At 42.7% G+C, this 16160-nt stretch overlaps 1 protein-coding gene across 10 annotated transcripts in view; it reads right to left on the bottom strand.

Annotated features, from left to right (window-relative positions):
- Positions 1–9569, bottom strand: part of NEK7 (NIMA related kinase 7) — a 75529-nt gene extending 65960 nt beyond the window's left edge. For 3 of the 10 annotated variants that reach the window (XR_014885314.1, XM_085232017.1, XM_085232018.1), the window contains exon 1: positions 9378–9568. The gene's annotated coding sequence lies outside the window, so the exon portion shown is untranslated. Of the gene's footprint in view, positions 1–3468; positions 3553–3911; positions 3969–9320 lie in introns of those variants that run through there. The other 7 variants (XM_085232013.1, XM_085232019.1, XM_085232014.1 and 4 more) reach the window with 6 other exon arrangements.
- Positions 9570–16160: the final 6591 nt, after the last annotated feature.

Below are 16160 nucleotides of genomic sequence, written 5' to 3'. Positions count from 1 at the left end.
CACCTCCAGACACAGTGGCTCACGGAAAACCACCAACAGATGAAGTGAGAGGCAAAGCAGCAACACCACTAGCACCCAAAATGCCAAATCTGACTAATATTTCCAAATGTGCTTACGCTAATCATGTAGGAATAAATGCCTCCCCGTCTTCACCACATGACTCATAAAGATGTATTCAATTAAAGTCTTCATTACTCTCAGAAGAGCAGGGCGGGGGGCCGAGGGTGACAGAGCACTGCTGAATGCCATGCAGTGCAATGAAGAGGGGAATGGTGTGCAGTGCAATAGACAAATACCCACAATCAGGAAAGCTGATTCAGATTTAAATGATGTAAACATGGGAACACAGCATAGGCAAGACCAATAGGTAGACTGAGAATTTCAGTTTTAATAAATAACCCAGAGTTCCTGAGAAATTAAACAAAACTGCAGGCAAGTAATAGCTGGAGTAGCAGGAAGGCACACGTACAGCCTCACCTTCTGCTTCAGCAGTACGTGCCTTACGCTGTATAGCACAGCTACTCTTCCACTTGGTGTGCACTGGCCTCTAACTAACAGGTGAGACTACCAATGACTCTTACAGAAACCAAAGCAGACAGCCTGTCCCTCTGCACCAACCAGTTCTCTGCTACATCACGCTGGAGGATTTTTTTAAATAACACTTGTAAAGAAGAAAAAGGTACCTGGGAAAAATGTGAAATCCTTGCAACTTTTTTCTTCACCACAACTAAGTCTTCACAAACAGGAAGAAGTTATCTCAGGAAACCAAGTGTTACACACTGCCTAATTGCATTAAATGTACCTTTTCAAATGCTATTTTCATAGCTCAAAGTCCATAAAAAATTGAAATATATTTGCCAGAATTCAGACACTAATGTCCTTGTCTTAACAGATGGCAGTACTACAACAAAAAAATACAGCACATTCCTGTAGAAAACATCACCATTGGCCACAGCAATATGTGGCTTCCAGTACTACATGCTACAGACTATGATTTTTTAGTTTTGGACCTTACATGGAGACATTCAGTAACTGATGTTGAAGAATAAACAACATCTACACTTCAAAAATATAAATACACTTCAATCAAAGGATTATCGAGTGTGGAAAATGTTAGTCATAGATTTAAGTACTCCACATAACTGCTAACACAGCAGCACAAATTTACACTGCTCACAACGTGCTGGTCAGGTACAGTTACTTCAGTTCCTTTTCAAAAAGGATGCCATGTCCTTTGCTTAATTCTGGATTGCACTGTCAATCAAGGCAGGTATTTTTAGGGTTTTTTTTTTTTAATAAGTTCCTTTAGTTTTACTCATTGTTTGGTTTTGTTTGCTTGTTTTTCTAAAGGATGATGGCTTCTAGAGGGCCGAGGTCCATTTAACACCACATATACACTCTACTTTTAGGTCCGGAAGTTGGATTCTTCTGCGTCTACTAAGCACTTCAAATGGCAAATCGTAGTGGCCTAAACTAGTCAGCCTGGTTGAAACCAAAGAACAGTACGGTGGAAACAATGGCCATACATTTCCAAACAGCCGCACCTTGCTGGGCCAGTCACACTGGCACACCTTCCTCAGCACCCATCTACTGCTGACAGCATCAGAAGACAGAGTACAGCAGCACACAGGCAGTACTCTCACAAGCTACTCTTAGAATGCTAATGTGTCCCAAGCCCTCAAGTCCTTGTTCCATCCAAGCACCTCCAAAAGGCATAAAAAAGAAAACACCCAAGTAAGAGAGGTCTGCTCTCTTACTTCAGATTGCTTGAGGTTTTGTTTGTTTTTCTCCCCTCCTCTTCCAAATATTGAAGTGGAAGATGAAACCCAATGCGTTAACATACATTTCAAGAAATTATTCACCCATCTCCATACCACTGGGATTCTAAGAATCATAATTAATATGGGTCTACTTAACATGAAATGCAGGAGATCTTAATGAATTTTCTAGTGTCTTGTCATTAAATTATTCTTAACATAGGTCAAGAAAATGGAATGCAGTTATACATGCACATGCTACTACTCTATCCACTCACAGAGTTGCAGAGTCAGCTTTAAAAAAGCATTAGAAATCATTAAATATGCTGGAACACTTGAAATGTTTTAAAAAACAAAAGGAATAAAAGCCAATCAATGCTGCTCCACTGCAACTGGTTATGCTTGAGGCTTACGAACAAAGTACAATCAAAAAACTACCTCCTGTTTCCTGCTCAAGCGCTACTGGACAGCAGCCAAGGCTTGCAAGACTTGCACAAGGCAGCTGATGCCAGGCTTACACAGAACTTAACAACCCCGTGCCAAACTGAAAGCTCAGGGCTGCTGATGTTGGAGCAAGAAGTTTCAGCATTAGCTCGGGCACCAGAAGAACCAGGTGTGATAGCATTGAACAGCAGTGAGGGGGCTGCACTCCCACAGCCAGAGTTGGGGGCTGGAAGGTGGGCAGGTGCCAGAAGGACCATTCAACTGCATTGAGGACTCTGCACTTTCTCTTGTAAAGATCAAAATACACAAACATTGCCTGTAACATGGGTTTTCATATACTTATATTTGCAATAAACCCATTAGGCTTCTGGACAAATTCATGCCCAGGCAGCTTCAGTAAACCGCAAATTTTCCAAGGCTGTCAGTCCAACATACAAACAGTGACACTGCACACATCCATTGCTAACTAATCCTTCCTAGAACCTTTTTCATATCTTCCTACTTCCCTAAGAAGCATTTACAACAAATACAATACTAAATAATTAGCAATAAACAATTCTACCATCATCCACTCCTCTCTTCCAGGTCCTTTGCTCTGCCCAGCTCAAACTTACTATACTTTTCACTGGTTTTGCTGCTATTAACAGATTATGAGAAACATACAGTCTGCAAAATGCTTATTTGATGCTTATCATTTATTTAATGGCTTACTGATTATTTGAACTACTCATTCACTTGATGAATAAATATTTGACCACACCAATTTCTTTTTTTGCGCTCCTTCAACAGCAAAGTTGGATATAAGTATTAATAAAGCAAAATGCATTTAAGTTGACACTCATTCAAACTCTGCCAAGAAGATCAAGGCCTTAATCAGCAAGGAATAAAGTCAACTCCACACTGGAAGAGCAGGTTAATCATCAGCACAGGGGAGTCTCTAATTTACCCCAACTAACGTGCATTATATACCTGAACACATAGAGACACACATTATACATATGCATTACAACATAAATACACACATATACATCTATCCATAATCATTTATAAATTATGCATATAGACATACAGAATGGTTACTATTACTAGCTGATGGTGGTTAAAATGAAACATTTGTTTCACAATATAAAAAATGTCTACAGTGTGACAAAACCACATTCATTGGTAAATTCTCTACAGAAGCATCAGTACCAGAAGAAAAACTATTTGTGACATCTTAAGTGGTAAATATGATTGAATATAGATGCATATACACAAGTAGGATTACCTTATAAAGTGCTTCTGAGAGTTGTATTTTGAATATACTATCAACTGAACTCTCCCTGTAGGATGGCAGCTCTGTGAGGACAATCTTGAAAGTGGAGGACAAAACAAGTTATCAGCATTTGTTGAGATAAAAGTAGTTATTAATTATCTACCTATGTGGAAGGAACTACTCTTTGTTTTTACTTAAAGCATTCAACAAAATGAATTTGAGCTTAAATGTTTTGTTCCCTACTCACAAGGAGTAACATGTCCACTCCAAGCAGTCAAACATGCACTGTTAAGCTGGGATAAGTGCTGGTTTTTGCAAGAGCAATTTGAGCAGAAGCCAGCATACACATATTAAATTACCTTTTTAATTACTTAAAAATAATATATTTGTATATTATTATTATATTATATTTATATATTATTATTATATTTTATATATATATATAGATCACATACAGTTCTCTCATCCATCCATCCACCCGAATTCATCAGGCACTCTTGATTCTGACCCTGAAAGCACAGGTTCCAGCCACTGTTGTTGCCCAGCTCCCAGAAGCTCCCTGTCAATACCCAGAAAAAAGGCCACACCTCACAGGCCCATCCCTCTTCCTCTTCCACCACCGGCACAATGTAACAAGGATTTTCTTTTCTCCTCCCTCTCCTTGCCAGTTGTGTCAGGCAGGTAGATTCCTTATCTTCCCAGCTGCTCCCAAAGGGCTGCACTTGCACTGACTCGCCCTTTTTCCAACTGTTGACTATCTCATGACAACTGACTGAGGATGAGCCTCATTTTTTGGTTTATGTTCACCCACTAAAAAATCTAACTGCCATTTCCTCATACGGAGTAGCCAGTTACAAAGGAAATACTTCATTGCCTTCAAACGTCTTCCCTGTGATGCAATCTCAATTCACACACAGCACTTGACCACACCACTACCAGCAGAACAGGCCCTCGGTGCACACAAGGACAGCAGTCATCCCTGGGGCACAGCCACCTTCCTCCCTCCCCCCAGCCACACACGCCAGGCCCTGCTTCCTGCCCGGGGAGGAACCAGTGTTCCTTTACTGGACCAGTCACAAACTGACCCTGTCAGGCAACTCTATTTTTTCCTCCAGATCAGTTCTTCAAATCTTTCCCCTTGCAGACACAAGGATGGAATTGTGATAGCAGAAAAGAGACAGGAAGATGCAGCGGGGGACAGAGCAGCCCTAACTTACATCAGTTAAATCTCTGGTCAAATTACACCTCAAGCACAAAGCCAATCTAACAACTCACAAACACTTAAGGTCTTCCTTTCCCTTCCACGTGATCCTGCTTAGCCATCCTGACCACTCCAGAACATTTGCTGAGCTGGTTCAGCCCCAAATGCAGCCAGGCGCACACTCCACAAGCAACACATGCTGAGTGAGGCACAGGGGAGGCTGCCAGAGCCTTTGGTCTGCTGAGCAAGGGCAGAGGTGGGAGACAAGGGAGAGATCAGGGGGAAATGAACATCTTCCTTCTGGCAACAGTGAGTTACTGCATTAGCTCACATCTCATTTTAGTTCAGTCTTAGGTACGGATGATAAGAAGTATCAAATGATTAAAAAAAAAAAACTAATAACAGGAACGCAGCCAACAGAGGGAGAACACAAGTTATTCAGTAGAAAGCCAAGAGTTTTGTCTGCAAAATACCATGCAGGTATGCAGGAGCAGGAAACAAAACATACGGTAACAAGTCCAATGACAAAAAAAAAAAAAACCACAAGATTTTCAGAGAAAGGAAGTTAAGATGCGATTGGAAGCCATTAAAACCTAACCCTCCCCAGGCCAACACATGGATAGGGTGATGAGATGCCCTTTCTCTTTAAAACATAACTTCAGTACATAATTTAAAACCTCATCTACCCCCAAGATGATGAAATGAAGCAGCACACAGAATCAGAGCAGGAATACCAGCCAGACTCGAGAAGCTTTCCTCACACCGCCTCCTAGTCCCACGGCTACACTGAATGGTGGGAGATCCCTGGGCCCAGAAGCAGAGCACCAGCAGTGAGACACTTCACCTCCGCAGGACAATGCACAGCTGTTTCTGTATCTTAACGTTTAACCTCCGCCAGCAAAAATCTGCAAGATCCATTGCTGTTTCTGGGGTATCCTTAATGACTAATTGTTTGTGCAGTGTAGTGTACACAGGCTGCTCACAGCTCCTGCTCCCAAGCCCCGGTTATGTCCACGAATCTCACAAGCAGCCCACACACCTAACACACAGTTCTGAATTCCACTCACGGCAAGTATTGGAAATTCACTGCTGTGAAGACAACTCCTTTTTTGGATCTGTTTTCAGATGAGGAAGAAAAGGGTACAGAAGAAAGGCCTCTACAGGCCAGAACGCTATGCCTTTTCACACTGTAAGCTTCTACTTCCTTATTATAGATTGAACATGAAGTTTACCTGTGATATTTTTGCCTTCCAGTTTTCAAGGAATCAATAGCTTTGTGACACAGGATTAAAATGAAGTGAAAAGGACCAGACCATCAACAGTGTAGCAGCTAGCTCCGCTTCTCCCAAAGACAAACATCTCAGCCACATGCTGAACTCCCAAGGCAACGTAAAGCAATTAATCTGGTCCAGCTACTAAATATAACAGTAGTAACTGTGTTATAAATCATCCCAAACAGATTAAAGCAAAGAGCCCTGAATGTAAGTTCCCAAATGCCACATGAAGTAAATAGTCTATTTGAATTGGTACCTATAATCAACAGTGAGAAGTCACTGTTATCAGAGAACTAAACTATGCACAGTAAGACTCAAACATACATACTATTTTCCCACAAATTCTTCTTTTCAGAATCTTGTTTATTTTTTTCTAACAAACTCCCACACATAAGAACAAGTGTTCTGCCTGCCCCATAGGCAATAATGGCATTTGAAATACACTGCTTTCTAACTTCAGAAACAGAAGCTGAATTGCACTTACATTTCAGACACACACGGGATTATCTTTAACAGAAAAGGTACTTATTCTAGCAGTATTGCTTCTCTTCTGCTTTATAGAAATGCTGACTAAAACAATCCTTCCAGTAGTTTCTTAAGAAGGCAATGGAGAGTGTTGCTGTACTGCACCGCAAGGCTAAAGTACTTCCTACATGGCCAGCAGGGTTCAAATGATAAATACAGGAAAAGAGTGCTCTAAAGGCTGCTCTTATCACCACTTTGGAATCTCGGCATTATTTTCATCTCTAGTGCACACTGTATACAACATAGCTGAACAATTTTTCTTGAACTTAATCACCAGTAAACTCCTATGACTATTCACAGCATTAACCTTTGCAAGAGTATCTCCCTTCCTTGTTAGTTCTAAGCACTACTTCCTGGGAATCAGAAGGGACCTCCAGACAAGCCCCAAATAATGAACATTAGAAGTTACTGCAGGTCAACTTTTCCTAGAAACCTTATCAAGATCAGGAGAATTCATCCATTCAGCACACATGTCTGGAAGACTGTCAATCTTCCAAAGACAACAAGGGACTGATGGTGACATGCCCAAATGCAGCAAAAATAAAGAAAAGAATTGCTTACCTTTGGAAGGCCTCAGGTAAGCATAGATCTGTAGCAAGAGATGCCCTTGCTTCCACCGCCAGGCCTTAAATGACATCTGGGAAGGGGTGGATCTTGGCTCCAACCCCCTCCAGTCACCCAGGTACATTGCATGCACCTGAGCTCCCCTGGGTTGGCCCCGCCTTCCTACCAGGTGCACAATCATCTGCTCAGGCATGACTTAGCATTTCCACTACAGTGATAGAACCAAACACAGAACTAATGTGAACGCAAAATCCTGTACTAAGCCTATTAAATATGCATTTTTCACATGCATATCCCCAAAGCGCTCCATGAACAAATATAGCAGGCTGTCTGCATTCAGCTCAACTTTGGCACAATAAAAGGAAAAATAAAAGGAAATAAAAGGTGTGTACCTCACAGCTCCTACAATTCAGAAGACACCACATGTTAAAGCAAAGCCACCGACTGACTTCATGTACTCTTTTTTGACTGTCTTAGGATAAATCTTTCAGATGAGTTTCTCATACACTCACATGTCTTCAGCTAAACAACTCTAAAATGGTACTTATTCTTCCTTCTTTGGAAGGAATTTCCACTACAGTGGTGAAACTCCATTTGTCTATTTCTTGTAGACCCTGGAAGTGACCAACATTAAGTCAATCAAAAACAGATTTTCAGTGGACTAAAATTCCTTTTTTTATTTTACACTTCAACAACTAGTTTTTCTGTTGAATACAAGGGTATCTACCATAAAAGCCATATCTCTATCCTTTCACTGAAAGTCTCTGAGCATGCTTTGAAAATTCATCTAACCAAACATCAGATACTTCTTTAATTTCAAAGTATTCAGGATGTTTTATTTAGAACATGCAAGTGTGCTTTTGTGTTACTTCCTTCCAGTATCAAACATATATCACTGCAGGGCTTTAAGTTCTTACTTTAAAGCTGCTTGATGATACTTGCAAGCTTCCCTCTTTCCACAACAAAAAAACAATTTACCCTTCTTTTCTCCTGTTTTCCAGAGCCCATGAACTAATCAGAGCATTCTGCTGCATTTCATCCCTCTCGCAGCAGCATGAGTCAAAAACTTCAAATGCAGACACCTCTACAGTACTGCAACTCTGAGCTATTTCCAAAGCAGCAATGAATGGAACATGTTTTAAAATTTCACTCTTACAATTTAGTGGAGTTGCAAATATTCACGTGACATCTAACTAACTGAAGTGCCTGCCTTATGGAGCAATAGTCTACTGTAACTTCAGGCTAGTCACATAACTACATAAAGGAAAGACATTCAGTATGTCAATGAAGTTACTATGCATGCATGACCTGAAAAATAACGCTACCATTCCAATCTGAGAGAACAGTGCTGTAACACTTATGTCGTGCAAGGCAGAATTGAGGCCTCTCATGAAACTCAAAGCAAAAGTTCAAGTTTCAAAGAAGAGCATCTATCCTGAAGGGACAGTTTGCACAAACACAGTCAAAACTCAGAGCAGGTGCACACAGAACAGAAATTGGGCACCATGCAAGGTAAACATGGAGCCATAGGAAAAAGATATTTACCGATTTTTTTATTATTATTATTAGTTTTATACATTGACAGAGGATGCCCCGCTCCCAGCAGTTCTCAGTAGGCCTCAGTTTCTCCTGGTCGCACACATCCACGCCGCCCACGCCCGGCAGCCTCAGCACAGCGCGGCCAACCCAAGGGAGAGCCGGCAGGCCAAGAGCAGCACCACACCTGCCCGGGCACGGCCGGCAGCCAGGTGAGAGGCGCCGGGCTCCCGCAGAGAGACACCGAGCGGCACCACAAGCAGCTGCTCCTCCCGCGGCGCTACCCGAGGAGCCCAGCCCGAGGCAGGCGCCCAGCGAGCGGCCAGACCGCACCGCCCGGGGCTGCGCCGCCCCCGCCTCTCCCCGGCTCCCGCGGGACCCGCCAGCCACTGCGGGACCACGGCCCCTCGCGACCGCGGGGAGACGCCCCTCGCCGCCCACCACGACCCCGGGGAGCCGCCCCTCACCGCCCCGCGGGACGCCGGCCGAGCAAAGGCGGCCCCGGGCCGGTTACTCCCCGCCGCCATCCCGCCCCCGCCCGCAAAAGTTTCTCTCCCCGGCCCGCACCGCTGCCTCCCCTTACGGCGGGGGAAGCGGCAGCCGCGCCGCCCAATGGCGCCGCGAGAACGAGCCCCACTGACCAATGCGAGGTGGCGGGAGGCGGGACCCCGCGGTCCGCCTGCGCGACTCAGCGGGGGGAGCGCCTCCAGGCGGGCGGGCGCAGCCCCGCGCCTCCCGCCCCGGCCCCGCCGCGCCCCGCTCACCGGGAACCCGCCGCTGCCTTCGCCTGCTCCCAGCGCAGGGCCCGGGGCGTGCCTCACCTCTTCTGCCCGCCGGCTTCTCGGCAGCCGGAGCCGGGCCGCGGGTCGCGGCAGGCGCCTAGCGGGGCTGCTGGCCGCCGGCTCGGACACCCGCTGCGGCCCCGACCTCTTCTCCGCCCCCCACCGCTCCTGCCGGGCCCGTAAACATCCCGACATCCCCGAGGATGGAGGCGGGGCGGCCGCCGGGCTCCGCCTCGCCCCACCGCCCCCCTGCCGTCCATGGCCCTCGGGTGCCCGGCGGCGCCTCGGCGGGGCGGGCTGCGTTCCTCGGGCCGCGGTTTCCGTCAGGCGCCTCACAACCGGCCGGGCGGCTCTGCACCGCCGGCACTTGGGCGGTGCGACTCGGCCCGGCTCAGCGGTAACGGGCTCGCGAAGGTTCCGAGGCACGGAGCTCTCAGACCTGGGTGGGCAGCGGCGCTGAAGGCACGGCCCTGGCACGGCGCTCGCCCGGCAAAGCCGCGCAGCAGAACAGCAGCAGTAGGCGCGCAGGCCTCTCTAATCAGGGCGCTGGTTCTGCGATCAGCCAGCAGCACCCACTTGAAGCTTCGGCCCTGAAGCTTATTGGCACACAACGAAAAGAGCACAAATTATACCGCACGATTTCTCAGGGAGGGTTACATGGCACTGTGATCAAATAGCTTCTTCTAAGGTGAAGAAACCATATGTAAAGGACAACTATTTTTGTTTCCGTAACAGTTTAAGTTGTACTTTATCAAAGTCCCTTGCAGAATAAATAAGATACAGACTAGTGTCTAGAAAAAGTCCATTCACCTCTCTGCAAAAGTACAGCCTGCTTGTGAGGTGGACCTCAGCCCTGAGAGGTCTGTGGGGTGTGTGATGATAGAAACTCTCACAGTTAAAAAATATATTTTTCTTTGCTGTCTCATTTCTCTGATGCTAATACATTTATTAGCAATTCTGCACATTTCCTCTTTATCATAGCAGTTTGTCATCTGATGTTTTTAGCCACCTGGATTTTTTGTTTTGTTTTAGCAAAATGTTATTTTTATACCCACTGCGCTTAGTTACATTTTTATTCCTCAATTTTCTCCATTTGTTATGTCACTGTAGCTACAGTTACTGCATTTCTACACTGTTCAGCTGTCTGAACCCAACCACTGTTTTAGCCTGATACTACCAACTGCTGCAGCTTCTTCTCTTTCCTGTATTTCAGCCTCACTTGGTTAAAAAATGGCTGCTTCCATTTTGTTTTTGGTGAGAACCCAAAGACCTAAAGCTGAATACGCTGCTTCAGTTAACCAACCATCATCATGGCCATCAAGAAGAACCTTACAAAAAAAAAAAAAAAAAAGAAAGCTTTAATAAAATACTATACTAATTTTAAATAAAATACAAATTTCAAATTTGCAGGGTGCAAACCTGCCATGTGCTATCAAAGTTGGTCTTCAGGCCTGTGCTGTATGAAGGTTTACTTGTAAAGGGATGTTTGCCTTTGCTTTTCAGTGCACATTTTCACTTTAATAAACCCATCTAACATTCATGGTAATGGAGCCTTCACATCACACAGAATCAGAAAGGCAGAAAAGGCTCTGGAAGATCGACTAGCCTAAGGGGTTGTTAAGGAGCAGGCTTATCTCTGGTAAGTGATTCTCTTGGAGGCTGCAGGGGACACTGACTAACCAGCTAGCAAAGGCTTAGAGAAAACAGATGAAGACATGCTGGAGTTAGGGATCTGAGAGGAAGAGCACAGCTCTTAGGCTAAGCTTTACCAGCTGCTGGAGGTGTGGCAAATGCTCCACACCTGGAATCAAACAGGCAGAGGCAGAAGGAAGGAGTTTAGTGTACAACTCCCCATACTGGAGCTAGTTGACAAGTTTGGTCCCTGCAGTTGGCCTTATGTAACATTTGTGGAGATAAAGGGCTCTCATAGGACTGTTAGTACCATCTTGTTCCACCTATTTTTTAATTACCCTTAGATTAAAATTGCAAGTTAAGTGCACTGGTTTTGCATACTGAGAAAAAGATCACTAGGTAAGGGGGAATTGTAGAGGTGGCAGAGAAAGATCCTGCGAATTACAGAAGGGTCATAAATAACCATATTTACCCTAGGTATCATACTAGATGTGAGTTCTATAGTATATATGGGAGAGTTATAGCTGCCCCTCACTAATTCTAATTTGGGAGTTAATTTTGATCTTCCTTAACAGTCTGCAAGTAATGATTTTGTAGCAATGCACAGACATTCATAATTTACTGTTAAATTTGGTAAAGAAATATGTAACAACGTTGAACAGTTGGTAACTGCAGATTCTCATTTACAGATGCTTCCTAAGCTCTACTGGCAGATGTCACTGTCACTGATGCTGCGCTTCATCAGCCTCAGTATTGTCAATTAGTTAATCAACTTAAGAAAGTTCCATGAGTCTTTTTCTGGTCACTGAAATCTATTGATATGTATAAAACCTATAAACATTCAGGGTATCTAAAATACCAGATGATCATAAAAGGTATTATTTGCAATGGCAGTGTTGTGTGTTATTATCATTGAACCAGATACTGGTGGTCTTTGCCAGGATTTGGTTACTCAAAAGCACTCAAAAAAAAAGACTCAAAAGCAGTTAGAGACTTTTAGGCAACGACATTTAAGTCAAGCAAGGACTCAGACGTTTAGACCTATTCCCCAGGTGATTCCTAATGTGCTTGCTTCCTACTACTCCTATTATCTAGGACTCCATACATCTAGCTTCCTGAGATGTTCATTAACAGCATAAACTTTAAACTCAAGAAAAATACAGACTTCAAAACTTTAACAATTTCAGGCAAAGGAGCTCACTAGGGCAGAGAAGCTGGGAATAGATGTGGTTGGGGTCACAGATGTAAGAGGTAACATAACAGCTCAATGGTTAACAATTCTTCAGGTTCTTCAAATCAGTAAACCAGAGGAAATTAATTAAAAGGAGCAACTGTTCACTATAAAACCTTGAAGCCTGAATTTTCAGGCTTAGGGTTTCTCTCTGTCCTGGTTCTTTGTTACTAACAGTAAAAAAGCTCATCTATCTACCTTTTTTGTGGCAGGGAAATTAGAAAGGTGTGATGGCCAGAGTGAAGAGATATAAGTTCTCTCTGGGCTTGATAAATATTGCGATAGGATACTATGCCAAGTTTAAACTCAATTCATTAGAGAAGCTCAGAGACCTCTTGGTTTGAATGAAGTAGGGCACCAGGCCTTCTTCAGAGCTTCTGTATCAAAGAACCATTCCAGAATTTTGACCACAATATATCCAAATTCAACACCTTTGTAGAAGTGAAAGGGACAAATAAATTTACCATAGGAACAGTGAACTTTGAAAAGATGGTTACAAGTCATCAAGGAAGCTTGTCAGAAGCAAATTAAAAGTAAGAGCCAAAGGGGAAAGTGACGTGTGTTAGGATTGCTGAGCAAGTGTCTATCACCTGTCGAAGCTCCTGGAAGGAACGTCTGAAGACCAGTTGGAGCTCTGCAGGAGAGTAATGGATAGTAGCAAAAAAGCACTCTTAAAATATTGTGTTCAGATGAGAGAAACAGAAAGTAGCAAAAGCTCTGGCAATCTAAACATGAAACTGTAAAAGGCAGGCCAAAAGCATTTCAAGGAAAATGTTGGTAATGGTATAAAAAGTAATTGTGAAACCTCTTCCAAAAACATCAGAAGCAGGAAACCTGCTGTGGTAGATGTTGTGAGGCCTTGTTTGACTGTGATTTAAAGACAAAGTTTTAACCAAGATAAGGCCAGAAAAAAAACTTGGTGGCTTCAGTAGGTCTCATGAAACATTCCTGCTGGGGAGCCTGTCACACCACACAAACATGCCAGAGCTGTTGGAAAGGTGAGGAATGCAGAAAGGGTGAGAAAATGCAACAAGATGACCAAGTTTGCCCATGATAAAAAAATGTACAGGAGGTAATGTAGAAACGCAGGTACTTCAGAGAACTATGGACACAATAAATGCTGAGGAATTGAATTGCTTTTAACTTTTTTTTTCCAAAGATGATTCTGCTCATCATTTTGAAGAGATGGAACTACATTCTAATGCAAATGGAGTTATTCCTTTTCATATACCCATTACAGTTTTTAAAAAATAGGGAGATGGAACACGCAATTATAAATCTAAAACCTGGAGGCTGACAACTCAGATTTAAGGGCCATCAGAGAGCTCTGAACATTTAGCAGTATTGCAGTGCAGGGCTGTATAAACAAGTGTAAGAAACACTGAGTTTAAGGAACTTAAAGCTGTGGTGAAATTTCGCTGTGCATATGGAAATACAGTGTTGTGAGCAAACAAAATACCAAAATGCTCCTGCTTTGCACACACACACCAAATTATTGTTCTAAATTTTAAATGCGGTAATTTGAAAGACTTTAGTCCTTCTTTCATTTAGAATTCCAAAACATTATTAATGCAACGTGCTGTTTCTGATTTCTCCATAATTGTCACATGCAGAAAACTTTTGCCATACAGAGAGTATGTGCACTAAAAGTAGCAGTGAACTGAACCTTATTCTACTTTCAGATTGAGAACTACCCAAAACAGCATCTAAAATACATACGTTCAGTTAAAAAAAAAAAAAAAAAATCAGAAAAAGCATTGATATATGAGATTCAAACAACCAAGCACAAAAGAGGACTTTTTTAAAACAGGTCCTGGTGAGCATAGCAAGGCCTGACAGGGAGCCTATATAACTCTTACTTGGAATATCTGTTCCTTTTAAGAAATAATTATCGTATACTCTAATGCATCAAGCTACTGTTGTTTTGATTGTTTTTTTTCCTTGTGTTTTGAATCTCACAAGATTGTTGGTCTGAGGAATTCTGTGGCAACAAACTTCTCATCAATGGCAACATCATATTCCCTTTAGGTATGTTTAAGTTTTTACCTTGGAAATTAATTTATTACCCTGCTCTGAATGCCAGAGCCTGGCTGCTAGTACTGCTTGCAGCAGCACAAATTACCTAACTCCTGTCCGGCAGTGGCCCTGCACGCATGAAGCTCTTTCACTGAAAACCAGAAACTTGTGTTATTCATATAAAAGGAACTCTTACAGAAGTTGTTAAGCCTTACAACTTTCAAATAATTGTTGTGTCTGTTTGTATGAGGCAGTAGTGTTTACGATATGGCGCAGGATTAGAAACTGTCCTAAAGTCTATAAACATGCACTTGCCAATAAAAACTATAAACAATATACTTGGTGTCACCAAGGCCCAGATTCTTAGTATAAGTCAGTATAGCTGCTCTGACTTTGGTGAAGTCACACTGATTTACGCAGCGGAAGACTTGGGCCTTGGCTGTTGGATCCAGGAATGTTCTTTTAACCAGAAAAGAAAAAAAAAAATCACCTAAGTTTGTCCTTTCCTTCAGTAAGGCATAGATTTCACAAAATATGTTCTGCTTGAGTCATTATTACCATGAAGTTATAGTAAATTATTAATGAAAATCCAGATCTGCAACATTTTATGCCAAATAAAATAAATACCCGAGCGCTGAATCATTCGCTTCGTTGGTGCCTAAACATTAAGACTCTGTGTCCAGAGAATGTGCTGACACCTCAACCTTGACTTTTGTTTCTCCTCCCACCTGACTAAATTCTTAGGTACATCAGCCATCCTCACCATTGCACACCTCAGTGTCGAAGCCCTGAGGAGTTCCTGAAAGATATTTATGACAATGATAATACAGGTAAAATTTAGAACAAACTCTGTAAAACATATGGTATTTCCCAGTGGAAAATGATTGACAGGATAATCCATTTCCTGGTTGGTTAACATACAAGTAAATCATGAAGCCACTGACCTCATGGAAGCTTTGCTGTTCTCCTCAGGGAGGTCGCAATGTCATCCCAAATGTAAAGCTGGCAAAATCAGACTGATGTCAGTGAGTTGAGTTTAGGGCTTTTCTTTTTTGGCTTTTTTTATTTCATCAGATAATATAGTCAGCAAGCGATAGGGATATTGCTATTTAAAAAGCAGAGTGGGCTATAAAGGGCAATATTCAGATTTACTGCTAGCCACTGCATCAGGCCTGGTGATACAGCAGGACAGCTATTCAAAATACACGTTGAGATCTTCTTTCTTACTGGAATTCAACAAAATTTACACCTTTGGAGAAAGACAGCCTACGGTTTGTAATTACTTAAACACCATTTAATTTTCATATTTAGTACCAATGCAAGATAAAAAGATTTCCATTTCTCGTGCAGGCTCTTTCCCCAGAAACTAATATAAATCTTTGCAAGTGTTCTGAACTGCAGCATTACTTGATAAGCTTTCTTCAAGTAGCTTTATTCAGTCTTTCCATACAAGCTTGATCAAGTTTCCTATTTCAGCTAAAAATAAAATGGAGAGAAAACAGCATTAGTTCTCCTAGCATCCTTCCTCTCAGCCTTTGTCGTTCTCCTAGCATCTTTTCTCTCAGCCTTTGTCACAACTAGTTAGAGTGTAATTCTACCAAACAGGAATTGTCTCTCACCATGTCTTTGCACTTTGCCTAGTGGAATGGAGCCTACGCCTGCGCTGCAAAGTAAATGAATAATAATTTATGATGATGTTGGAAGGGTGTTGACAGAAGCAGAGCTAAAGGCACTAGTGGGGAATAACCACATTTATAGCAAAAATAACTATTGTCAGTCAAAAAAGCAAACTTAAGTTCCAGTGTTTAATCTTTATTAGCCAGAACTCCCAGTGGAAAGGACATGATTTTCTATGGTAATTTTTTTTAGAATAGGGACTAGAGATTTTTCCCACCAACTTCAGTAGACTGAGCCAGATTTAGAAAAAAAATCCACATAACAAG

The sequence above is a fragment of the Meleagris gallopavo genome, chromosome 10 (assembly GCF_905368555.1).
Source record: "Meleagris gallopavo chromosome 10, MGAL_WU_HG_1.1, whole genome shotgun sequence".
Classification (NCBI taxonomy): Eukaryota; Metazoa; Chordata; class Aves; order Galliformes; family Phasianidae; genus Meleagris; species Meleagris gallopavo.
The sequence above is the reverse complement of the archived record's forward strand: the minus strand, read 5'-3'. Positions and strand labels throughout refer to the sequence as shown.